At 45.6% G+C, this 25,977-nt stretch overlaps 1 long non-coding RNA gene across 1 annotated transcript; it reads left to right on the top strand.

Moving 5' to 3' along the window:
• Positions 1-13,461: 13,461 nt before the first annotated feature.
• LOC120991340 lies at positions 13,462-24,576 on the top strand. Its single transcript, XR_005776634.1, has 3 exons — positions 13,462-13,471; positions 22,252-22,258; positions 24,463-24,576. It is a non-coding gene; the product is annotated as an uncharacterized LOC120991340 (long non-coding RNA).
• The last annotated feature ends 1,401 nt before the right edge of the window (positions 24,577-25,977 follow it).

The following is a 25,977-nucleotide window of genomic DNA, read 5'->3' as shown; positions in this document are numbered from 1 at the left end:
GGTCACCACCCATCTTGAAAAGTTTTCCCCCTCACATATACTAATGTGCCACTAACAGGAAGTTAATATCACCAACCATTCCCATTTTATTAAGGTGTATCCATATAAATGGCCCTCCCTGTATATTGGTATATAACACCCCGCTTCAATCAGTTTTTTGGGGGGACAACTGGTATATCACACCAGTAGAAATTATTTGTTCCAATAACGCTTGTCCCTCTATATACCTGCAGTATCGCAGCAGAACCGCACACAACTGCCGCACAATACAAATGCACTATAATATACTTTCTAGCATAGAAAGTATATTATAACATTGTACAAGGAAGGCAATCCATTAGAATATACATGAAGATAAAACGTAACCTTTAATAATGTTACTATGAGGGTTCATTCACACGTCCGTAAGTGTTTTGCGGATCCGCAAAACACAGACACCGGCAATGTGCATTCCGCAATTTGCGGACCGCACATCGCCGGCACTATAATAGAAAATGCCTAATCTTGTCTGCAATTGCGGACAAGAATAGGACATGTTCTATTTTTTTGCGGAAACGGAAGCACGGATGCGGAAGTGCGGATCCGCAAATGCGGATGTGGATCTGCAAATGTGGATGCGGACAGCACATTCCGTCCCCATTGAAAATTAATGGGTCTGCACCCTTTCCGCAAAATTGCGGAACGGATGTGGACCCATTTTGCGGACGTGTGAATGGAAAAGATATCCCTCAAAATGAAAATAAATTAAATGATTAAAGTTAGATGTGGTAGGCAATAACAAGTGCTCGGCGGCACCAAATCAGAAACCATATGTCCTACCACGATCCGGGGGGTTCTAGTGCACATCCATGAATCCCGGAGGGAAAGCAAAAAACATCTATCCCTGGGCTAGATGATGATGTGGTATTGAAGGACAGGGTGGGCAAAGAACTGTCCCTGATATTGCCCTACAGGGGGTGCTATTCTGACCCTAATAGCCTAACCACAGACCACCCGCCCTGATAAGAGCGTCCCTGTCCAGAACCTTACCCTATATAAAAATGGCCCTAGTAAGCCCCTAGCCCCTAGGCCCCTGACTTCCAGGTGATCACTATATAGATCTATGTGTTTTTGACTCATTATAAAAGTATATTATAAGTCTATCGCACCCCTCTGTGTATCACACCTATCGATAGCACACCTATACTAGTCCTTAAAAGGACTTTTGTGGCCCTATTAGCTAGCGTTTGGTGTCCCTAACAGCCTGTCCCTGTTCCACACAGCAACCTCTCCCTACACTGGCAAACACTGAATGTAAAATGGCGGCCAGATCAGGTTTATTTATAAGGTAGGGGGTGTGTCCATGTGCTAAAACGTCTCAATTGGCTGTCCTGTACCACCTGATGGATGTTTCATGAGTCAAAGTTCTTCACAATGTAAAAGAATATGGCGGACGCGAATATCTCCATATGTTCGCATGTTCGGCGAATCGCGAACACGCAAAGTTCGCCGTGAAATGACCGCCGGGCGAACCGCAAGGCCATCTCTACACCTCAGCAAGGACGCAGCACTCTAGCTCTCCTGCCCGGGAACTTCAACTACTCCTACATCAGGAGCAACAACTTTCCTTTCTCTCTTACACAGTGGCCTCTTGCGGCCGGAGGAAGACATCACAGTCTGTGTGAAACCTTATCATTAGCAATACAGTGCAATGTAAATTGGTGTTTCCAGAGGCTGACCCTTACATAATCACAGGTCAACACCATTCACTTCCATGGGGCTGAGCTGCGCCTAGGCTATGTCAGTGTTGAATGTGACGCCACATGGTCTAGGAGGAGGTCTAAGCGCTCAATGAGTACCTGCTGTCAGGTGATCAGCAAGGGTTAAGGGTTGGACCCTCATAAAACTGATATTAACGAGCTATCCTAAATATATGTCATCAATATAAAAGTCCTGGAAAATCCCTTTAAGTGTTAATATCATAACATCCTTAGGGTATTTTCACACTAGCGTTAAAGTTTTCCGGTATTGAGTTCCGTCCGAGGGGCTTAATACCGGAAAAAAACGGATCAGTTTTAGGCTACATGCACACGAACGTTGTTTGTTTCCATGTCCGTACCATTTTTTTTGCGGATAGGATGCGGACCCATTCATTTCATGGGTCCGCAAAAAATGTCAGCGTCAGTATGTCCGTTCCGTAGCCCTACAAAAAAAATAGAACATGTCCTGTTCTTGTCCATTTTGGGCATTATACAATGGATCCCCAAAAAAAAAAATGGATGGCATACAGATGTCATCCGATTTTTTTGGCGGATACACAATTTGCGGACCACAAAACACATATCTTATCTTATCCTATCCTAATGCATTCTAAATGGAGAGCAATCCATTCAGTATGCATCAGAATGTCTTCAGTTCAGTCACTCTTACGGTATTTGGCCGGAGAAAATACTGCAGCATGCTTCATCAGAAGCAAAAACAGGAGCGAAACCCGGGTCTGGCTTTTTAGTGAAGTTTTATGTCTGTGTGGAAGCTGCTATTGTGCGGTTTGAAGTGGAGGTTTATATGCGATTTGTTGACATCGAATATCTATTCTGCGCAATCTGTGTTTGTGGAACTTCACTATTCGTGCTACGATTGTACACTAGGACCACAACACAGAGAAGCAGCATTGCCAGCAGTCTGTGACCCTGGAGAAGGAAACAAGGAGGGTACTAATCCTGCTAGGAGTCCACCCGGATTGGAAACACCAGTTCACACCAGACATTTCAGTTGTTCCAAAGTATCAGCGCGGATCAAGATGAGTACATGGGAGGACCACCGCAGCACGTCTCGGATTATGACTGCTTTCTGCAGTGTGCAGACCGACAAGGAGGGAAGGGATGAAGACTGGGTGGAAGATGATGTGGAGGACGATGAGGTCCTTGACCCCACATGGAATCAAGGTCATGTGAGTGACCTGTGTAGTTTGGAAGAAGAGGCGGTGGTCGCACAGAGCCACCAACACAGCAGAAGGGGAGCAGGGTGCAAAAGCAGAGCGACCGTCCCCTAGACAGTACACCTGCTACTGCCCAACGCAGCAAGGGACTGAGCACACCAAAGCCAGCTCCAAGGAGTTCCCTGGCATACCAGTTCTTCAGACAATGTACTGACAACAAGACACGAGTGGTTTGCACGCTGTGCAATCAGAGCCTGAAGCAAGGCATAAACGTTCTCAACCTGAGCACAACCTGCATGACCAGGCATTTAAGTGCAAAGCACGATCTGCAGTGGAGTAGACACCTCAAAAACCAAGAAAGGTCTCTGGCTCCTCCTGCTTCCTCTTCTGCTGCATTCTCGGCCTCTGGAGTGTCAACCACCTCTGGAGTGACAGTGGCACCTGCCACCCCGCAAACAGAGGATCTGCCAGCAACACCACCACCTGGGTCACCAAGCATCTCCACAATGTCCCAGGGAAGCGTTTAGCTCTCCATCTCCCAAACACTGGAGCGGAAGAGGATGTACCTCCCTACCCACCCGCGATTACTGGCCTTTGAAATGCTGTCATTCCGCCTGGTGGAGACGGAGAGTTTTAAAAGCCTTATGGCGGTGGCTGTCCCACAGTACATCGTGCCCAGCTGCCACTACTTTTCCAGGCGAGCCATCCCTTCCCTGCACAACCAAGTAAGGGACAAAATCAGGTGTGCACTGCGCAACGCCATCTGTGGCAAGGTCCACCTAACTACGGATACGTGGACCAGTAAGCACGGTCAGGGACGTTATATCTCCCTAACAGCACACTAGGTAAATGCAGTGGCGGCTGGGCCTGAGGCGGATAGCAGTTTGGCGCATGTCCTTCCACCACCGAGGATTGCAGGGCGCTTCAGTTTGCTTCCTGTTGCTTCCTCCTCCTACTCCGCTTCCTCATCCTCTACCAGCTCCTCATCCGGTCAGTCTAACACCTTCACCACCAACTTAAGCACAGCCAGGGATAAACAACAGGAGGCAGTTTTAAAGATCGCGCAGGAGCTGTGGATGGGCATGGAACAACAGACCGATGAGTGGTTGGTGCCAGTGAGCCTCAAGCCCGGCCTGGTGGTGTGCGATAATAGGCGAAATCTCGTAGCAGCTCTGGGACTAGCCGGTTTGACGCACATCCCTTGCCTGGCGCATATGCTGAATTTGGTGGTGCAGAGGTTCCTTAAAAATTACCCCGATATGTCAGAGCTGCTGCAGAAAGTGCGGGCCGTCTGTGCGCGCTTTCGGCGTTCTCACTCTGCTGCTACTCGCCTGTCAGCGCTGCAGTGTAACTTCGGCCTTCCCGCTCACCGCCTCATATGCGATGTTCCCACAAGGTGGAACTCCACCTTGCACATGCTGGCCAGACTGTGCGAGCAGCAGCAGGCGATAGTGGAGTTTCAGCTGCAGCACGCACGGGTGAGCCGCTCGGCGGAACAGCACCACTTCACCACCAATGACTGGGCCTCCATGCGAGACCTGTGTTCCTTGTTGCGCTGTTTCGAGTACTCCACCAACATGGCCAGTGCCGATAACGCCGTTCTCATCGTTACTATCCCACTTCTATGCCTCCGTGAAAAAACACTTCTGGCGATGATGGAAGAGGATGTGGCACAGGAGGAGTCGGAGGAGGAAGAGGGATCACTTCATAGGGTTTCCGGCCTGTCATTCACAAGTGGCTCCAAGGGTGGGTTCCTGCACCCACAAATGCCAGTCTGGGCACAGTTCTGGAGGATGATGAGATGGAGAATGAGGAGGAGGAGATGGAGGAGGAAGAACCGTGTTCACAGCAGGGTGGCACCCAAACCAGCTCATGGCCATCACTGGTGTGTGACTGGGGGGATACAGAGGACACAGACGATACACCTCCCACAGAGGACAGCTTGTCGTTGCCTCTGGGCAGCCTGGCACACATGAGCAATTACATGCTGCAGTGTCTCCGCAACGACCGCAGAGTTGCCCACATTCTAACTTGTGCTGATTACTGGGTGGCCACGCTGCTGGATCCCCGTTACAAGGACAGCATACCTTCCTTAATTCCGTCACTGGAGCGTGATCAAAGGATGCGCGAGTACAAGCGCACGCTGGTAGACGCGCTACTGATGGCATTCCCACCTGACAGCGGGGGCACAGTGAAAGCACAAGGCGAAGGCAGAGGAGGAGGAAGGGGTCGCCAAGGCAGCTGGGGCACCACCAGCACCTCAGAAGACAGGGTTAGCATGGCCAAAATGTGGAAAAGCTTTGTCAGCACGCCACAACAACCAGCACCACCAGCTGATATGGAACGTCTTAGCAGGAGGCAGCATTTCACCAACATGGTGGAGCAGTATGTGTGCACACACCTACAGTCGTGGCCAAAAGTTTTGAGAATTACATAAATATTGGAAATTGGAAAAGTTGCTGCTTAAGTTTTTATAATAGCAATTTGCATATACTCCAGAATGTTATGAAGAGTGATCAGATGAATTGCATAGTCCTTCTTTGCCATGAAAATTTACTTAATCCCAAAAAAAACTTTCCACTGCATTTCATTGCTGTCATTAAAGGACCTGCTGAGATCATTTCAGTAATCGTCTTGTTAACTCAGGTGAGAATGTTGACGAGCACAAGGCTAGAGATCATTATGTCAGGCTGATTGGGTTAAAATGGCAGACTTGACATGTTAAAAGGAGGGTGATGCTTGAAATCATTGTTCTTCCATTGTTAACCATGGTGACCTACAAAGAAACGCGTGCAGCCATCATTGTGTTGCATAAAAATGGCTTCACAGGCAAGGATATTGTGGCTACTAAGATTGCACCTCAATCAACAATTTATAGGATCACCAAGAACTTCAAGGAAAGAGGTTCAATTCTTGTTAAGAAGGCTTCAGGGCGTCCAAGAAAGTCCAGCAAGCGCCAGGATCGTCTCCTAAAGAGGATTCAGCTGCGGGATCGGAGTGCCACCAGTGCAGAGCTTGCTCAGGAATGGCAGCAGGCAGGTGTGAGTGCATCTGCACGCACAGTGAGGCGAAGACTTTTGGAATATGGCCTGGTGTCAAGAAGGGCAGCAAAGAAGCCACTTCTCTCCAAAAAAAACATCAGGGACAGATTGATCTTCTGCAGAAAGTATGGTGAATGGACTGCTGAGGACTGGGGCAAAGTCATATTCTCCGATGAAGCCTCTTTCCGATTGTTTGGGGCATCTGGAAAAAGGCTTGTCCGGAGAAGAAAAGGTGAGTGCTACCATCAGTCCTGTGTCATGCCAACAGTAAAGCATCCTGAAACCATTCATGTGTGGGGTTGCTTCTCATCCAAAGGAGTGGGCTCACTCACAATTTTGCCCAAAAACACAGCCATGAATAAAGAATGGTACCAAAACACCCTCCAACAGCAACTTCTTCCAACAATCCAACAACAGTTTGGTAAAGAACAATGCATTTTCCAGCACGATGGAGCACCGTGCCATAAGGCAAAAGTGATAACTAAGTGGCTCGGGGACCAAAACGTTGACATTTTGGGTCCATGGCCTGGAAACTCCCCAGATCTTAATCCGATTGAGAACTTGTGGTCAATCCTCAAGAGGCGGGTGGACAAACAAAAACCCACCAATTCTGACAAACTCCAAGAAGTGATTATGAGAGAATGGGTTGCTTTCAGTCTGGAATTGGCCAAGAAGTTGATTGAGAGCATGCCCAGTCGAATTGCAGAGGTCCTGAAAAAGAAGGGCCAACACTGCAAATTCTGACTCTTTGCATAAATGTCATGTAATTGTCGATAAAAGCCTTTGAAACGTATGAAGTGCGTGTAATTATATTTCACTACATCACAGAAACAACTGAAACAAAGTTCTAAAAGCAGTTTAGCAGCAAACTTTGTGAAAACTAATATTTGTGTCATTCTCAAAACTTTTGGCCACGACTGTACACGTACTGAATGGCGGGTCTGCCCCCTTCAATTTCTGGGTCTCCAAATTGGGCACATGGCCTGAGCTTGCCTTTTACACATTGGAGGTGCTGGCCTGCCCTGCAGCCAGTGTATTATCTGAACGTGTGTTTAGCACGGCAGGGGGCGTTATCACAGACAAGCGCAGCCGCCTGTCCACAGCCAATGTGGACAAGCTTATGTTCATTAAAATGAACCAGGCATGGATCCCACAGAACTTGTCCGTACCTTGTGCAGAATAGACATGTATACCGGCCTTACCCAGCCATTGTTATACTACAGCGCAATTGCTCATTGTTGTATTTTTGATATTTCCCACTCTTTTGGGGTGTACCCTAAATTTAAAAAAATAAATAAAGTAAATTAAAACCAAAAACCAGTGTTGGCTACCTCCTCCTCCTCCACCGCCGCTTCCACCTACAACGCTACGTCCACCGCTTCCTCAACCTCCTACTCCATTTGAACCTTCACCTCATACATCAAGATAATTTTTTTAATTTGTACGTATTTTATTTTATGTAATTTCACTATTTTGTCTGTTACATTTTCAGGTGAAATTCACCAATTTTTGGCTGTGATATACCCCTGCTCTACCTAGTAGACAGGTAAACAAGTTTCACTAATTTGTCTGTTACATTTTTGGGTGACATTCACAAATTTTTGGCTGTGATATACCCCTGCTCTACCTAGTAGACAGGTAGACAAATTTCACTAATTTGTCTGTTACATTTTCGGTTGAAATTCACAATTTTTTGGCTGTCATATACCCCTGATCTACCTAGTAGACAGGTAACCAAATTTCACTAATTTGTCTATTACATTTTCGGTTAAAATTCACAAATTTCTGGCTGTGATATACCCCTGCTCTACCTAGTAGACAGGTTAATAAATTTCACTAATTTTTTTGTAACATTGTCGGGTGACATTCACCAATTTTTGGCTGTGATATATCCCTGCTCTACCTAGTTGACAGGTAATAAATTTCACAAATTTTTCTGTTACATAGTTGGATGAAATTTACCAATTTTTGGCTGTGATATAACCCTGCTTTACCTAGTTGATAGGTATTAAATTTCACAAATTTTTCTGTTACATAGTTGGGTGACATTTACCAATTTTTTGGCTGTGATATACCCCTGCTCTACCTAGTGGACAGGTTAATAAATTTCACACATTTTTCTGTTACATTATTGGGTACAATTTTTGCCATGAATAAACCCCTGCTCTGCATAGGTGACAGGAACCGAAATTTTTAAAAATCATCTGTTCCATTGGTGGGTGACATTAACCCATTTCTGGCGATGAAAAACCCTTGCTCTGACAGGGACTTAAATTTCAAAAAATCATCTTTAATTGGCCCTTTCATTCGATCCTTCTGCTTTAATAACTTGTCCCACATTTCCGCTCGATCACATTGCAGCCATTGACCTCCCTTGGATGTGGTCTCCCTTTCTCACGCTCCCTCTCCGGCGTGGAACCCTGATTCGCCGATAATCGTGATCAACATGGTAGGCGCAGAAAAGAACATCGAAAGTTGATAGAGAAGATATCCAATTGGATAGTGAACGTCACGGGGACGTGCGATCAGGCAGAAGTTATCTAGAGTTAACAAAGTGGCAGCAGGGCCTCTCCTGTCTAACGTTTCCAAATCCAAAATACCCCAGTGACATTCTCTATAATTTTTTAATAATCATTCCAATAACAGGGCATTTTAAGAGTCCTGTATTGTTATTTATTGTCACTACCTCCCCGAGTCGGGAGTGGGTAATTACCAGGGCTTTTTTTCTCAGAGAAAAGGTGGTGGAACTCACCCCCCCTCCCCTGGCCACGCCCCTACCCACCCCTAGGACCGCCCCCTAAAACCGCCCCTTTAGAGAACAGGGATGCAAGTATAATTGCCAGTGACGGTCGTGATAGCCAGGCTGCCAGTGCCCGCGGCCACCGCCGCCCTAGTCCACACATGGGCAGCGCAGCCTGGCCTGGCCCCTTCCTTCCCTCCCAGTATAAAATGCCCCTATACAGAGCCCCATATAAAATACCCCTTCTTTTTAGCCTCTGTAGATGTCCCTATAGTGCCACCCAATAATGTGCCAGTAATAAGTGCCCCAATAGATGCCCCCAATCATGTACCAGTAAGATGTACCCCCATATCATGTGCCAGTAAGATGTGCCCCCATAGATGCCCCCCAATCATGTGCCAGTAATAAGAGCCCCCCACCATTATGTGCCAGTAGCCTGAGTGCCCCCCTATCATGTGCCAGTAGCCCCCCTATCAAGTGCCAGTAGCCCCCCTATCAAGTGCCAGTAGCCCCCTATCAAGTGCCAGTAGCCTCCTATCATGTGACAGTAGCCCCCCTTATGTGCCAGTAGCCCCCTTATGTGCCAGTAGCCCCCTTTATCCCTTATGTGCCAGTAGCCCCCCTTATGTGCCAGTAGCCAGTAGCCCCCCTTATGTGCCAGCAGCCCCCCTTATGTCTGTGCCAGCAGCCCCCCTTATGTCTGTGCCAGCAGCCTCCCTTATGTCTGTGCCAGCAGCCCCCCTTATGTGCCAGTAGCCAGTAGCCCCCCTTATGTGCCAGCAGACCCCCTTATGTCTGTGCCAGCAGCCCCCCTTATGTGCCAGTAGCCAGTAGCCCCCCTTATGGGCCAGCAGCCCCCCTTATGTCTGTTCCAGCCCAGCAGCCCCCTTATGTCTGTGCCAGCAGCCCCCCTTATGTCTGTGCCAGAAGCCCCCCTTATGTGCCAGTAGCCCCCCTTATGTGCCAGCAGCCTCCCTTATGTGCCAGTAGCCAGTATCCCCCCTTATGTGCCAGCAGCCCCCCTTATGTCTGTGCCAGCCCAGCAGCCCCACTTATGTCTGTGCCAGCCCAGCAGCCCCCCTTATGTGCCAGGATTGTCATTTTTACATATAAAAAATTATAATAATAAACTTATACTTACCTCCTCCAGGATGCGATGCAGGCCTCTTCCGGCCTGTGTCCCTCGCTGGCTCAGGCGGCGTGATGACGTCATTAGGGCCTAGTGCTGGCAGCCTATCAGAGGAACAGGGAGGGGACACACCTCTCCCTGTCCTGCCGCATTACAGACATTTGTATTGCCGTCCTGAGGACGGCGATACAGATGAGATGACTTTGGAGATGAGTGATCGCTTCCACAATGGAAGCGCAGCGCTCATCTCCTGCTGTGCCCTGCCGGCGCCCCCCTTCTGACAGTGCCCCGGGCGGCTGCCCGGCCCTTTCAGTAACTAAAGGGGGAGCGGGGCGTTCCGCCAGAAAAAAAGGCCTGGTAATTACTAACCGTGATCAACATGGTAGGCGCAGAAAAGAACATCGCAAGTTGATAGAGCAGATATCAAATTGGATCGTGGACATCAAGGGGACATGCGACATGGTGGAGCAGTATGTGTGCACACGCCTACATGTACTGACTGATGGGTCTGCCCCCTTCAACTTCTGGGTCTACAAATTGGGCATATGGCCTGAGCTTGCCCTTTACGCCTTGGAGGTGCTGGCCTGCCCTGCAGCCAGTGTATTGTCTGAACGTTTGTTTAGCATGGCTGGAGGGGGTTATAACAGGTTATATTTCACAATGTTTTGGGGTGTACCCTAATTTAAACAAAAAATTATATAAAAAATAAAACCAAAAAGCAGTGTAGGCTACCTTCTCATCCTCCACCGCTGCTTCCACCTACACCGCCACATCTACCGCCTCCTCAACCTCCTACTCCATATAGACCTCGTCCTCCAAGATCAAGATTATAATTTTTTATCTTTACGTATTTTATGTTATTTTAAGTCATTTCCCTATCCACATTTGTTTGCAGAGCACTTGCCATGCTCTTAACCACATTTTGCTGCCATTTGCAGCCCTCTAGCCCTTTCCATGACTTTTTACAGCCATTTTAGTGCTCAAAGTTTGGGTCCCCATTGACTTCAATGGGGTTCGGGGTCAAGTTCGGGTTCCGAACTCTAACTTTTTTGTGAAGTTCGGCCGAACCCATCGAACCCGAACATTCAGGTGTCAACTCTAGTCATGGGATTTTTTGTCTTACTCTGGATCAACTTTACAGGATAATAGGCTGCATTGGATGGACGTATGTCTTTTCTTTGTGTTACAAACTATGATACATGTCCACTTTAAATGACATTGTAATCTTTCTTACCCCTGCATGGCATATCATCAATAAGGTCTAACAGGTTAGTTTTGATTCGCCTCCAGGTGCTGTGTCGCCTCCAAATACAATTACCTTCTACTTAAACTTTGGGCCTCACTATCACATAAGTTATGTACCCAGTCTCACTCTTTCCTAAACTGTTATTGCAATTCTGTTTTCACACATTACTCTGTATTTCTATCACGGTCGGCGTGGCTATCACATACGTGACACAGAGGGAGGGAACGAGGAAGGCCCTGCCCAAGTGAGACGGAAGATGGTGACCCCTGACTCACCTGGCGGCTGGCACCTGGCTGCCCTGACGTCCCTAGACGGGTTCCTCACCCGTACGCCGATCACGTGCCTAAAGCCCTGGCTTTCCCTGAGCTGAGCCCTAGGTAGTGAACAGGGCGATGGGAACACTAGTCCGCACCACTAACTCTAAGAGAAAACACCAAGGGGAGGACAGACAACACAGACTCAACATATATTCCCAGATGGGCGACAACAGGAGACAACAATAAGCCCAACAGGGATCCGGAGGGTAGCACTCAGGAACGACAACCAGGATTAACCACTCCAGTGGGTCAGTATAGATGTCCAGGCAGGAAGCTCTATAACTGGCAACTAGAGAAGTGTGAGGGGAGAATATAAGGAGGTAGGGAGTGGCAGACAAGAAACAGCTGAGGAGGAGAAGCTACGGATCCCTGAGAGAGACAAAAAGGATAGCAAGGCAAACACAGAAAACAATCACTAAGAAACACCGTGATCTTTAGATACAGAGCGCGCAGCCACCCGCTGCGACTTCCTGACCCCGGGTATAACGGAGTCAGACGTGGCTCTTGATACCCTCGTGACAATTTCCCCATTAATGCCCTCTTATGGGGTACAAGGATTTCAGGTACCCACAAGCATCAGGAGGCAGGACCCATGTAATGTACTTCTGCATTCCCTGTATCGAGGTCTGTGTTATACCATGACTCCCCTCATTGCACTAGCACATTCCTTCTTTTTTGCTTCTCAAAGAAATGAAATGATCCACACAACACAACTCATCCTTTAAACTTGCATAATTACAGAGTGATGGAATAAGGTGATAAAATGCCAAATAATTCCCTATTAGTCCCTAGGAGTTATCATTGTTTTCCTTTGATTGCAGGATAAATAAAATGTAAGTTATTGTAAATGCAACACTCCCCTGCAGTCACCCATCACAGATATATACATATATATCAGTCATTGACACGTTGACATGGATGTGTGTCAAGGCACGGAACTGCCGATTGATTCGAACATTATCATGAATATTTGATATTGGTGCAGAGGCATCCTGTAGTAGATGACAACGGACGTGGAAACAGGATTTGGCTTCTAATTATCAGCTAACAAGAACACAGAGTGTTCTGCACATTTCCACTTGTCTGTCAATGACAATGCAGGTGAACTTGGCTGCCCTTGTGTTCTCTGCTATGTTCCTTGCAGACAAATTTTGCCTATCTCCTTTAGGTTCAACTACATGAAAATATCTACTGACCGGTGGGGATGGTGCAGACCTAGACATCAATCAGAATATCAAGAATGTTTATCAGTGTTGAACATTAAAATATTTAAAGTGAAGCTTTCCAGGTCCCACTGGGCACAGCAAAGTCCCCCCTGTTAGACATAACTCACTTGCATAAAAAAGTTTGTAATATATCACAGCAGCAGTCCTGCCATAACTACCCAGGGTACTGTCATTGTTGGCCCTGTTTTCTATAAGGCTTCATTGAGCGTTTGTTTTTTTAAGAATACAAAACACATCAGACATAAATAGAAATGTACAGAAGAATTTGAGATCCTAACCATGCAGGGAATGCAGCAAGATGTATACAGGATGCCTTCTGCAAGTCTTGTCATGTTCTGTCGCCTGACCTGAAAGTTATGTAATGGGATCTTGTATCTCATGATCTGTAGGAAGACAATGGGCTGCGTGTAATGCTTATACTTTCTATCAGGTACTTTGGGGTCCCTGCAACTGAGGTTACAGGGGGCACTGATTATTTACATATTACTTTTCTCCTTGGACAAGATAAGCAGGATATTTCCATGAAAAAATGTTGCCACTTTTAGTCCATCAAATTGTAGGTTGTTCTATAGAACCACCAAATAACTGGTCCTAACTGCAAGTAAACTTTTTGTTGTCATCACCCACACAATTCATATCATTAATAGGTACTTAGGGCCCATTTATATAGGCAGATTATTGGGACAATGATGGGGAAAAAACATTGGTTCGAACACTCGTTCCCGAGTGTTAATGTGCCGCCGATCAACCGCCAAACAAGCAAAATGCTCATTTATCAGGTGATCTGTCATTTATGCAGCACATCAACAGGGATGCGCTGCCAAGAAACAATCTTTGTAGGAATGATCAATCACAGTAGTGATCATTCATCCCCAAATAAATGAGTGATTGCTGCATGTAAATGAACAGTTTGTTTCCGATCATGGCCCTGACTATTATTTTTTTGTTTCAAAAATTTTTTATTAGAAGAAAGAATAAAAAAAAAAAAATAGACAATTAACACCGCACAAAAATTAATCATCAACATTATTACTTTTCTACCTTTTCCCCTATTTAGACCTTACCCCCCTCCTTTACCCCTACCTTCCCTCCCCGTTGCGATGCGTCTCCTATCCCCTCCATCAGCAAGACGGAGATGGGATACCGATGGGGTGGGGGCAGGGAAACTTAAGGCTTCCAACTCCCCCATATCCTATTCCAGTTCTCTTCAATATTTCTTTGCTTACATAGAATATTTTCATAACTCTTGATCCTATTAACCAAATTAATTAACCATATAGCTACACTAGGTATGTTTCGTGAAAACCATACCCTTGTAATCAAGAGTCTCGCCAGGAACATTATTTTAATTAACAGGATATATTTATGCTCATAGCAATTAACCTAGGAAAGATAGCCAAGTATCCATCATTGTTCCATAAACGGAATCAGTACTTTAAATTTTTGGACAATACAGTTATTAATGGCCCTCCAATATTCTATAAATTCTCTACAGGACCAGAACATGTGTAAGTAATCAGCTCCCGGTGAGTCACACCATGGACAATTAGAAGTGCTTCTCAAACCACATTTGTTAAGCCATACTCGTGTAACAAATATTATATGCAAAATATTAAATTGAACCACCTCTATGATACACTAGTCTTAAATTAGCGAATATATTTACCCACTCACCTAATTGAATCATTGAACAATCCACTCCCCAAGCCCTTTGTTTGGGGGAGCTTATTTTATTAAATAGTGCATCCAATAACAATTTATACAGTTGGGAAATCTTGACCTTCTGACCCAAATTTCCCATCAAATCATTCAAGGGTGTAGAAGTGTCTACCTCCAACATAAACTTTCCCTTTACACTAGAGAGTGCCGAACGTAACAGAAAATACCTAAACCAAGATAAATTAACAATATGTTCCCTTTGTGCCAATTCCAAGAATGAGAGTAGCACTCCATTTCTCACCACCTGTGCAACATATAAAATATAATTTTTTTGCCAATACTTATCACCATCTAAATTGTCTAATTCCTGTAGATAGTGATTATTCCAAAGTGGCGTACAAAAAGAGATCCCCTTATTCCAAACTATCCTTTAATTGTACAACACGCTTTAGTAAATAGCTTCCTAGACTCTCTATAATCGTGTTAAATACTGGATAATCGCCCAGACTCTAATAATGTAAACATAATATCATATAAGGAACTCCTAACCAGGGTCCGACAGAGTAAACTTTTATCCCATTGGCAATAAAGCCATAGCTGCGCAGCTATAAAGTAGCCCTTAAAGTATGGGAGATTCAACCCTCCCTGTTCCAACGGTTTATAAAGGTACTCCAGCTTTAAACTTATCCGCTTTCTTTCCCAAAGTAAATCATTAATAATTCTTTCAATTAATTTAAAAAAAATTGTCGTCAATCCATATTGGAGAGTTCCTAAGGATATAGAGGAGTTGAGGTAATATCACTAGGGATATTCCATCAGCTCTTGGACCTCAATTTACCTCAAAGGGATCAAATTGAGCTGTAAAAAATCCTCAATCTTGGGAGATATAATCATACCCAAGTATTCAAATGAATCCGCAATCTTTAACATACTCAAAGACCCATTGATAGAATATTCAGGTTTATCTAACGGCATAAGAGTTGTTTTTGACTAGTTAATATCAAGGCCCGAGACTACACCAAAGAGATTAACTATTCAAATAAGTTCTGGAAGTACAGTATTAGTATGGTTTATAAAAAAGAGAATATCATCTGCATACAGGGAAATACGGTCCTCTACTCCTGATATCCCAAACCCTTCAATCCTAGAATCTTGTCTAACCCTATCGTCAAGAGGCTCAATATAAATATAAAATAATAATGGAGAGAGTGGACATCCCTGTCGGGTATCTCTACTCAAAGGAAAACTCCTTGTCAAACTCCTGTTAATATTCAATCTAGCCGTAGGAGAGATATAGAGAAGCTTAATTATATTTATGAATCTGGTACCAAATCCCATTTTCCCTAAAACCTTCCAGAGGAATTCCCACTGTCAAACGCCTTAGAGGCTTCTAAAGACAGAATAGAGCGAGACACCCCCCCGGAAGACTGTATATTCACATACAACCGATGAAGATACAACCGATAAAGATTATAGTGAGTACCTTTATTGGGAATAAACCAATTCTGATCGGGATGTTTACTTGATTAAAAAAAACTTGGATATCCTTATGGTCAAAATCCTTGAAAAAAGCTTCATATCTGTATTCAATAGGGAGATTGGCCTATATGACCCCATATCTAAGGGGTCCTTACCCTTTTTCAATATTAATATTATTACAGCCTCTGTCATTGATTCTGGGAACCTAACCTCCTCCAATGAGTGAACACCACCAAAAGATGAGGAAAAATCACCTCCCTATATTTTTGGTAGAATTCATATGGGAATCTATCGGACCCAGGGAAGGAGTCCCCAGAACATGCCTTCAGAGCTGCCTCTAGCTCCTCTAAGGAAAGGTCTGCATCAAGCGATTCTCTTTGGATATCTGTAAGAACTTGGAGAGAGCTAGAATCCAAATATGAGTCCATCTCTTCATCTAGAATAACCTTATCTGAATTATATAATTCCGAAAAATGCTTCAGAAAAATTTCCTTTATACAATATTGATCTTCAATAATTATACCCTCGGGTGTACGAATGCTGACTATCTCTTTTTTGAATTCCTGATTTGAGATCACCCTCACCAGAAGTTTACCTGGTCTACCCGATTCTGAGAAATATTTTTGTCCCTTGAAAAAAAGCCTATGCTGGGCCTTTCCCATAAGAAAGTCAGAATATACCTGATTTGAATTCTGCATAATTTCCCTATTTGCTGTTGTTTTATTCCTGGAAAAATCATTCATACCAGCTTTGGCTGCTTCTTTTAGATCTCTCTTTTTGAGCGTTCGCGATCCGCCGAACATATGGCGATGTTCGCGCGCGCCACATTCTTTTGCATTGGGCCGAACTTTCACCCTTGACACATCAATCAGTTGGGGCAGGACAGCCAATTGAGACGTTTGAGCACATGGACACACCCCCACCCTATAACAGTACCCAATCTGGCTGTCATTTTACATTCTGTATTTTGTCAGTGTAGGGAGAGGTTGCTTTGTGGATTAGGGACAGGATGTTAGGGACACCAAACGCTAGCTAATAGGGCCACAAAAGTCCTTTTAAGGACTGGTATAGGTGTGCTATCAATAGGTGTGATATACAGAGGGGTGTGATATACTTATAATATACTTTCTAACATAGAAAGTATATTATAGTGTATTTGTACTGTGCGGCAGTTGTGTGCGGTTCTGCTGCGATACCGCAGCTATACAGAGGGACAAACGCTGTTGGAACAAACTAATTGCAATGGGTGTGATATACCAGTTGCCCCCCAAAAAAACTGATTAAGGCAGGGGTGTGATATACCTATAATATACTTTCTATATAGTGCATTTGAACTGTGCAGCAGTTGTGTGCAGTTCTGTTGCGATACCGCAGCTATATAGAGGGACAAACGCTATTGGAACAACGAATTGCAACGGGTGTAATATACCAGTGGCCCCACCAAAAAAACTGATTAAGAGGTGTGTTATACCTGCTTCCACAAAAGACTGATTAAGGGGTTAGATATACCTGCTTCCACCAAATATTGATTGAGGCCTGCAATATACCTGCTTCCACAAATACTTCTCTTCTCTAGGGACTTAGGCACAGGGTCATTTTGAAAATAATAGGCAGAGGAAGAGGCAGGCCATTCCGCAGGGGTGGTAAGGGTCGGGCAGGTGAACCAGGTCGGAGCCAAAGTGGGAAGTTGGAGAAGTCACATGCAATTACTTCAAAGGATGCACCAGAGTTGGTTGAGTGGCTCACTCACCGTTCTGCTTCTGCACCCTCCTCATCCTCTGTATCTGCACCCTCCTCATTTTCAGCTGTGTGAACTCCCAAATCCATCATCACTACCATAGCCCCTCCACACGAGTCAGAGGAATTATTTTCCCATCCATTCCCAGACCTTACCGATGCGCAGCCACTCTTGACATTGGATGAGGAAGAGGAGGTAGCAACGGCCACCACCCAGCGGTCTGAGGACAGTATCCAGATCAGCCCAAGGAGGGAGGTCCCCGCTGTTGCTGCCTACTCAGATCTCAAATGTCAGTGGTGGTGAAGGTGACGCTGATGACGTGTCGATGGACGTCACACGGGTGTCCACAAGATAGGAAGAGGAGGGGAGTTCAGAGGGAGAGACGGAGCACCAGAGAGGGAGGAGAAGGAGGAGAAGCAGGCACATCTCGCAGGGCACAGGAGGCAAAAAGCAGACTGCAAATGTATCTGGAGCTAGCCATCCACCATGCATGGTCACTTCTGGCGCTTCCAGGACGCTGGCACATGGCTCCGCAGTGTGGGCTTTTTTTAACCTGTCAGCTGCTGACAATTGTGTTGCCATCTGCAGCCTGTGCTGTCAAAGCACAAGTCGCGGTAAGCCCAACACTCACCTAGGGATGACCGCCTTAAGAAGGCATCTGGCCTCCCATCACCGAGCCCAGTGGGAGCAACGCCATCAGAACCCACAAAGCCACACTCCCGGCACTCCATGTCCTGCCTCTTCTCCTTCTCCTCTCTCCTCCCATTTGTCCTCCACTCAACCTTCCACCGTGCCATCGTCGCGTTCATCTGGCATAAGGCAGGCTTCCGTGGCCCAAATGTTTGAGCATAAAAAGATGATGACTCCAGATAACCCTCTTGCCCAATGGCTGACCGCTGGCTTGTCGGTACTGCTAGCCCGCCAACTACTGCCATATAAACTGGTGGACTCGGAGGCCTTTAGAAAATTTGCGGCCATTGGCACACCGCAATGAAAGGTCCTCAGAAGGAAATATTTCTCCCAGAAGGGCATCCCAGAGCTATATGGCCACGTTCAGCGGCAAGTGAATATATCTCTGGCACACAGTGTCGATGCATCTGACCACAGACATGTGGTCTAGCAAACATGGATAGGGAAGGTACATAACTGGTACATAACTTTTACTGCCCACTGGGTGAACCCACTGACGGCTGTCAAGCATGTAACCTGTGGCTCCCGTGTGGATTTTGTGTTACCGCCACAGATTGCATGCAGGCCTACCTCTTCTTCTCCTCCTCCTACTCCATCCTCGGTCTGCTCCTCATCTGACTCCTCCTTTTCCACTGCTACCGCCTCTTCCGCTGCGCCCCCCCATAACCTATTCAACATCCTAGGTGAGACGTTGCCATGCTGTGCTGCGGCTGTTGTGCCTGGAAACCAAGAGCCACACCAGTCCTGCACTGCTTTCAGCTCTGTGGTCACAGGCTGATCAGTGGCTAACCCCGCTCAATTTGACAGTTGGTAAAGTGGTGTGCGACAACAGTGCCATCTGCTGAGCGCACTGAAACAGGCCAAAATGACACACTGCACGTGCATGGCACACGTCCAGAACTTAGTCGTGCAGCGATTTGTTGCCAAATACCCCATACCCCATGTCCAGGACGTCTTGTGGCAGGCCAGGAAAATCTCTGGCCATTTTAGAAGATCTTACACGGCCATGGCTCGCCTTGCTGACATTCAGCGGCGACACAACATGCCCGTCAGACGTCTGGTTTGTGACAGCCTGAAGCGCTGGAACTCCACCTTGTATATGCTTGATAGGCTGCTCTAGCAGCAATGTGCCGTTAACAACTACCTGTATGAACTCTGGAGAAGGACAGATTCTGGGAAGCTTGGTTTCTTTTCACCGCGCCAGTGGCTGCTCATGGGAGACTCATGCAGACTTCTGCGGCCGTTTGATCAGATCAACAAACTGGTCAGTCGCAGCCAGGGCGCCAACAGTGACATCGTACCTTACGCCTTCTTTCTGGAGCGTGCATTGTGTCGTGTCATTGATCAAGCCGTCAAGGAGCAGGATCTTGAAGTCTTGAAGATGAGGAAGTCGCAATGCTGAATTAATTCCCAGGTGGAGCTACTCCATCTGAGACAAGTCAGCAGGAGTCTGAAGAGGAGTCAGAGGAGGATGGTGGCTGGGGGGAGGAGGAGCAAGAAGAGCAGGCTTTGAGGGTGAATTCAAACTTTTCGGGGATCCATGGTGTTGTCCGTACCTGGGGGGAGGAGACTGAGGACGACATTCTCCTGGGCGATGAGCAGAGCCAGGGCGCTCCACCACTTCCAATTTAGTGCAAATGGGGGCCTTCATGCTCCAGTGTCTGCAGAGGGACCCCCGTATAAAAAGCATAAAGGGCAAGGACCAGTACTTGCTGGGAACGTATTTAGACCCCCGATACAAACACAAAATGGCGGACATGTTACAAGTATCACAGAGGGCTGTCAGAATGCATAATTTCCAGGCCTTGCTGCGAGATATGCTGCATTCTGCTGTTGCGGGCACTGGCAGAGGAATTTTCACCCACAGCAAAACAGGTGCGGCCAATCCTACCGCTCCTGCAAGAAGAGGGTGGTTTGAAGATGTGTTGGTCACTTTGGATATGAGATCATTCTTGCAGCCAAGCTATCGACAGCCGCCCTCCGGATCCAGCCTCAGGAAACGCCTAGACCGACAGGTGTCCGACTACATCGGGTTAACGACCGATGTGGACGCTCTGAGAAGCGAGGAACCCCTGGACTACTAGGTGTGCAGGCTTGACCTGTGGCCAGAGCTGCCACAATTTGTCATGGAACTCTTGGCTTGCCCCTCGTCGAGTGTCCTGTCCGAAAGGACGTTCAGCGCAGCAGGGGGGATCGTGACTGACAAGCGCACTCACCTAGCTCCCGACAGTGTGGACTACCTCACATTTCTAAAAATGAATGAGGCATGGATCTCGGAAGAATTCAATCAACATTTGTGACGACCATGTGTAATTGAATTTCCTCATGCCAGCCCACACATATCCGCCACAACCCAGAACAAAGAATGGTCCTTGTCTTATGTATAGTATATACAGTGGCATAAAAGGCCTTTTCTGTCAGGTGAATGCTTAATTTTTAGGGCCTCTACTCCAGTGGCCTACAGTGCAATTTTTATCAAGTGACCGCCTAATGTACCTCCAGCCACAGAATCACAAGTTCTTTTCTGTCAGGTGAATGCCTAATTTTTGGGGCCTCTACTCCAATGGCCTACAGTAACATTTTTATCCAGTGACCGCCTAATGTACCTCCAGCCACATCAGCCAAAGTTCTTTTCTGTCCGATGAATGCCAAATTTTTGGGGCCAGTACTCCAGTGGCCTACAGGAACATGTTTAACCAGTAAATGCCTAATGTACCTCCAGCCACATTAGCCAAAGTTTTTTTCTGTCCGGTAAATGCCAAATTTTTGGAGCCTGTACTCCAGTGGCCTACAGTAACATTTTTATCCAGTGAACGACTAATGTATCTCCAGCCACATCAGCCAAAGTTCTTTTCTGTCCGGTGAATGCCAAAGTTTTGGGGCTTGTACTCCAGTGGCCTACAGTAAAAATTTTATCCAGTGATCGCCTAATGTACAAACTGGATTCCAAAAAAGTTGGGACACTAAACAAATTGTGAATAAAAACTGAATGCAATGATGTGGAGATGGCAAATGTAAATATTTTATTTGTAATAGAACGTAGATGAAAGATCAAACGTTTAATCCGAGTAAATGTATCATTTTAAAGGAAAAATACGTTGATTCCAATTTTCACGGTGTCAACAAATCCCCAAAAAGTTGGGACAAGTAGCAATAAGAGGCTGGAAAAAGCATTTGAGCATAACGAAGAGCTGGAAGACCAATTAACACTAATTAGGTCAATTGGCAACATGATTGGGTATAAAAAGAGCTTCTCAGAGTGGCAGTGTCTCTCAGAAGCCAAGATGTGTAGAGGATCACCAATTCCCACAATGTTGCGCAGAAAGATAGTGGAGCAATATCAGAAAGGTGTTACCCAGCGAAAAATTGCAAAGACTTTGCATCTATCATCATCAACTGTGCATAACATCATCCGAAGATTCAGAGAATCTGGAACAATCTCTGTGCGTAAGGGTCAAAGCCGTAAAACCATACCGGATGCCCGTGATCTCCGGGCCCTTAAACGTCACTGCACTACAAACAGGAATGCTACTGTAAAGGAAATCACAGAATGGGCTCAGGAATACTTCCAGAAACCATTGTCAGTGAACACAATCCACCGTGCCATCCACCGTTACCAGCTGAAACTCTACAGTGCAAATAAGAAGCCATTTCTAAGCAAGATCCACAAGCTCAGGCGTTTTCACTGGGCCAGGGATCATTTAAAATGGAGTGTGGCAAAATGGAAGACTGTTCTGTGGTCAGACGAGTCACGATTCGAAGTTATTTTTGGAAATCTGGGACGCCATGTCATCCGGACCAAAGAGGACAAGGACAACCCAAGTTGTTATCAACGCTCAGTTCAGAAGCCTGCATCTCCGATGGTATGGGGTTGCATGAATGCGTGTGGCATGGGCAGCTTGCATGTCTGGAAAGGCACCATCAATGCAGAAAAATATATTCAGGTTCTAGAACAACATATGCTCCCATCCAGACGTCATCTCTTTCAGGGAAGACCCTGCATTTTTCAACAAGATAATGCCAGACCACATTCTGCATCAATCACAACATCAGGGCTGCGTAGGAGAAGGATCCGGGTACTGAAATGGCCAGTCTGCAGTCCAGATCTTTCACCTATAGAGAACATTCGGCGCATCATAAAGAGGAAGGTGCAACAAAGAAGGCCTAAGACGATTGAACAGTTAGAGGCCTGTATTAGACAAGAATGGGAGAGCATTCCTATTTCTAAACTTGAGAAACTGGTCTCCTCGGTCCCCAGACGTCTGTTGAGTGTTGTAAGAAGAAGGGGAGATGCCACACAGTGGTGAAAATAGCCTTGTCCAAACTTTTTGGAGATTTGTTGACACCATGAAATTCTGATTCAACATATTTTTCCCTTAAAAATGGTACATTATCTCAGTTTAAACTTTTGTTCCGTGATTTATGTTCTATTCTGAATAAAATATTAGAAGTTGGCACCTCCACATCATTGCATTCAGTTTTTATTCACGATTTGTATAGTGTCCCAACTTTTTTGGAATCCGGTTTGTACCTCCAGCCACAGAATTACAAGTTCTGTTGTGTCAGGGGAATGCCTAATTTTTGGGGCCTCTACTCCAGTAGCCTACAGTTCTATTTTTATCCAGTGACCGCCTAATGTACCTCGGGCCACAGAATCACAAGTTCTTTTCTGTCCGGTGAATGCCTAATTTTATGGGCCTGTACTGGCCGACAGTAAAATTTTTAGCCAGTGAACGCTTAATGTACCTCCAGCCACATAATCACAAGTTCTTTTCTGTCAGGTGAATGCCTAATTTTTGGGGCCCGTACTCCCGTGGCCTAAAATAATATTTTTCCAGGCTCCAGCAGGGCAAATGTTTGAGTTTCCTTTAAGATGCATAACAAAAAAAATGGCCTCTAATTAAAATACATATTTTTTGTGGGAATTTTTGCCATTGATCCCCTCTCTGGTAAATCACTGTCCATGTTGTGGGACTATTTGTGTACTTCTAGTAAGTGTTTGCTGGCTGCAAATATGACCTGAAGATTTTTCAGGTTCGCCTGCTATTAAAGTGAATGTGGCCCGCCATGAATACGCAATACGCAAACATTTGATCGCGAACGCTCGTTCGCGAATTGTCCCAGCCGATGTTCGTCCATCACAATTGTTCATTATTGAGATCCAATCGGGGTTCAATCTAAATGAAGCTCTTACCCTATGGTTATTATCTCTCATGATTAATTTTAGAGAGAAAGGTACATGGTCTGATAAGGACTTAGCCTCATATTTCATCCAACTAATATATTTCAAATAGTTTTTATTTATCAGGGCTAAATCTATCCTGAACGTGGAATTTCCGGACTTGCTTATACAGGAGTAGGCTCTTTTTCTCTTTCCCAAAGATCCCAATATGTCCACAAAACCGGATTCCTGGCAAAAACGTGGGGACCCTTGGGCGGGGTATGTGTATCTCCCCCCATAGAAATCTTATCCGTCTCTGGATTATTAACACTATTAAAGTCCCCATTAACTAACGAGGGGCATTCAGGCCATTGATCCATGAAAGTTAATAAACGTTTGCGTACATACAAAGAAAAGGGGGCATCGCAACCCAAACACCTAACCCCCCCCAACTTCCTGATGTGCCACATTTCTGCAACAAATCTCTAAACTAAGACCACCCCAGGCATGGACTTGCTCCAAAGTAAACTAACCCTCTTACTAAACATATAAAGCTTGTACATGGTCTGTTGAAGTTGCGACCTCTCCTCCTCTCCCCACCTTGACTAAAACTAGGTCGGGCTGCTGGATATTTTGGTGTGGGAATTAACGTATATGACACCTCTCGACACTATGATAATGTTTATTGTTTGATTGTTGGACTTTTTTTTTTTCTCCCCTTTCCCCTTCTAGTATTAATACCCTTCTCTTTAACTAACCTACATTTCCTGGCTGTAGTATACGGGTGTGTTGAATTGGGTGGGTGGTTATAGTAGGCTGTTGTTTGTTATAGTTTTAACTCTACACCTGTATTTATGAGAGAACGGTCGGGAAGGGTAGTGATTGTGCCTGGATAGGTGCCTAAGTGAGAGGAGGGTTACTAACAAACTGTCTCTATTTCGTGGTTTGTTTTTTGTTTTTTATTTGTTTTTCATATTCTGGTAATTGGGCAGTGGTGGTGGTTTGTGTAAAAGAGGGGAAAGAAGGTGAGAGAAAGGGAGCCTAAAATGTCACCCAAGAAAAAGGAGGAACAGCGTGGCCCTACGGGTGGTAGTGGTAGGAGGTCAGCAACAGGGTTAGAGAGTGGGCCCAAACAACAGGGTTTAAATAAATTTCTATCCCCGAACTCGCCAGGTTTTAGATCCCCACAAAAAGAAAAAACTATAGAGCCAGGACCCCTGGGTCTGATGCACGAGAATGGGTCTAAGGGGGGCGGGGGAGAGAGGGGAGTTTCAGTGACATTCACAGAAATAGATGCAAGGATGATGAAGGATATATTTTGCACTGTCTCGAGGATGGAGAATGCAATGGGGAACATAGCGACCCATATCGGGGCAGTGCAGACGGATGTCAGTATAATACGGGATGAGATGGAGAAAATCAGGTAGCGTTTACATGAGATGGAGAAAAGGGTCCCTGGCTTGGAACATTCGGTACAGAACTTAGAGAAGGAGGTAGTTGTCCTAAAGGAAATGAACTCCAAGATGGAACAAAAACTAAAGTCAAGAAGATAGATCAAGAAGATCCAACATAAGATGTGTAGGGATCCCAGAGCGGGCAGAGGGAGACAACTGTACTGAATATATGGATGGATGGATAAGAGAGAATTGTAAGGCGGGTACTCTCTCCCCTCTTATTGCCATCGAAAGAGAACACAGGGTCCCTACAAAAAAGAGGGTTCCTGGGGAATATCCCAGACAGATACTGGTTAAATGTCTACTTGCTAAGGACCGTGATACAATAATATCTGACGCTAGGAACTCTGAAAAATACCAGATACAGGGTGAAAGAATACGATTATTTCCAGATTACTCCGCCTATACTAATGCCCATAGGAAAGAATATATTGCTGTTAAAAAGAGATTGAGGGAGGCAGGTCTAAAATATAGTTTACTTTTCCCGGCCAAACTAAGGGTAAAATATAAAGGTCGGACAGTTTTTTTTCAGACTCCGGAGGAGGTTAGCGAGTGGGCGGATGGGGAGGGCCTTTGAGGTTGGGGGAGGTGGAGGGGAAAGGAGTCACTATGCTAAGATATGGAGTCGCCCCGACTGCTGTTCAGCAGAGGGGGGGGGGGCTATCTAGGGTGGGGGGGTATTTATGGGAGGAGGGAGAGGGGGACGTGTTTATTATTGTGTTAGTTTTTTTTTTGCTCCTCCACCTCTGCTAGATGGTTAGGATTCTCTCATTGAATGTGAGGGGTTTACGGGAGAGAGTAAAGAGATATGCTGTCCTTGAGTGGATGAAGAGGTTCTTGCCAGCCATCATCTGCCTCCAAGAGACACATTTGGATAAGGAATCTTTAAGGTGGTTGGAGAAGAGATGGATAGTGGAAGGGTACCACTCAGTATATATCACCTATTCTAGAGGGGTCTCAATTTTTTATACACAATAAGATTAAATTTGAGTGTCTGGCATATGAGGCGGATGATTACGGTAGGTACCTCTTTCTATATTGCAACATAGAAGGCGTTAAAATGGTTATTGCAAATATATATATTCCACCACCATATAAGCCAGACGTCTTGTATCAATTGTATAGATTTATGTTGAATAGACAGGAATTTAATTGGGTTGATGTTTGGCGTTTCCAGAAC

This window comes from Bufo bufo, chromosome 2 (assembly GCF_905171765.1).
Source record: "Bufo bufo chromosome 2, aBufBuf1.1, whole genome shotgun sequence".
In the NCBI taxonomy this organism is placed as follows: Eukaryota; Metazoa; Chordata; class Amphibia; order Anura; family Bufonidae; genus Bufo; species Bufo bufo.
This window is presented reverse-complemented; position numbering and strand designations above follow the sequence as displayed.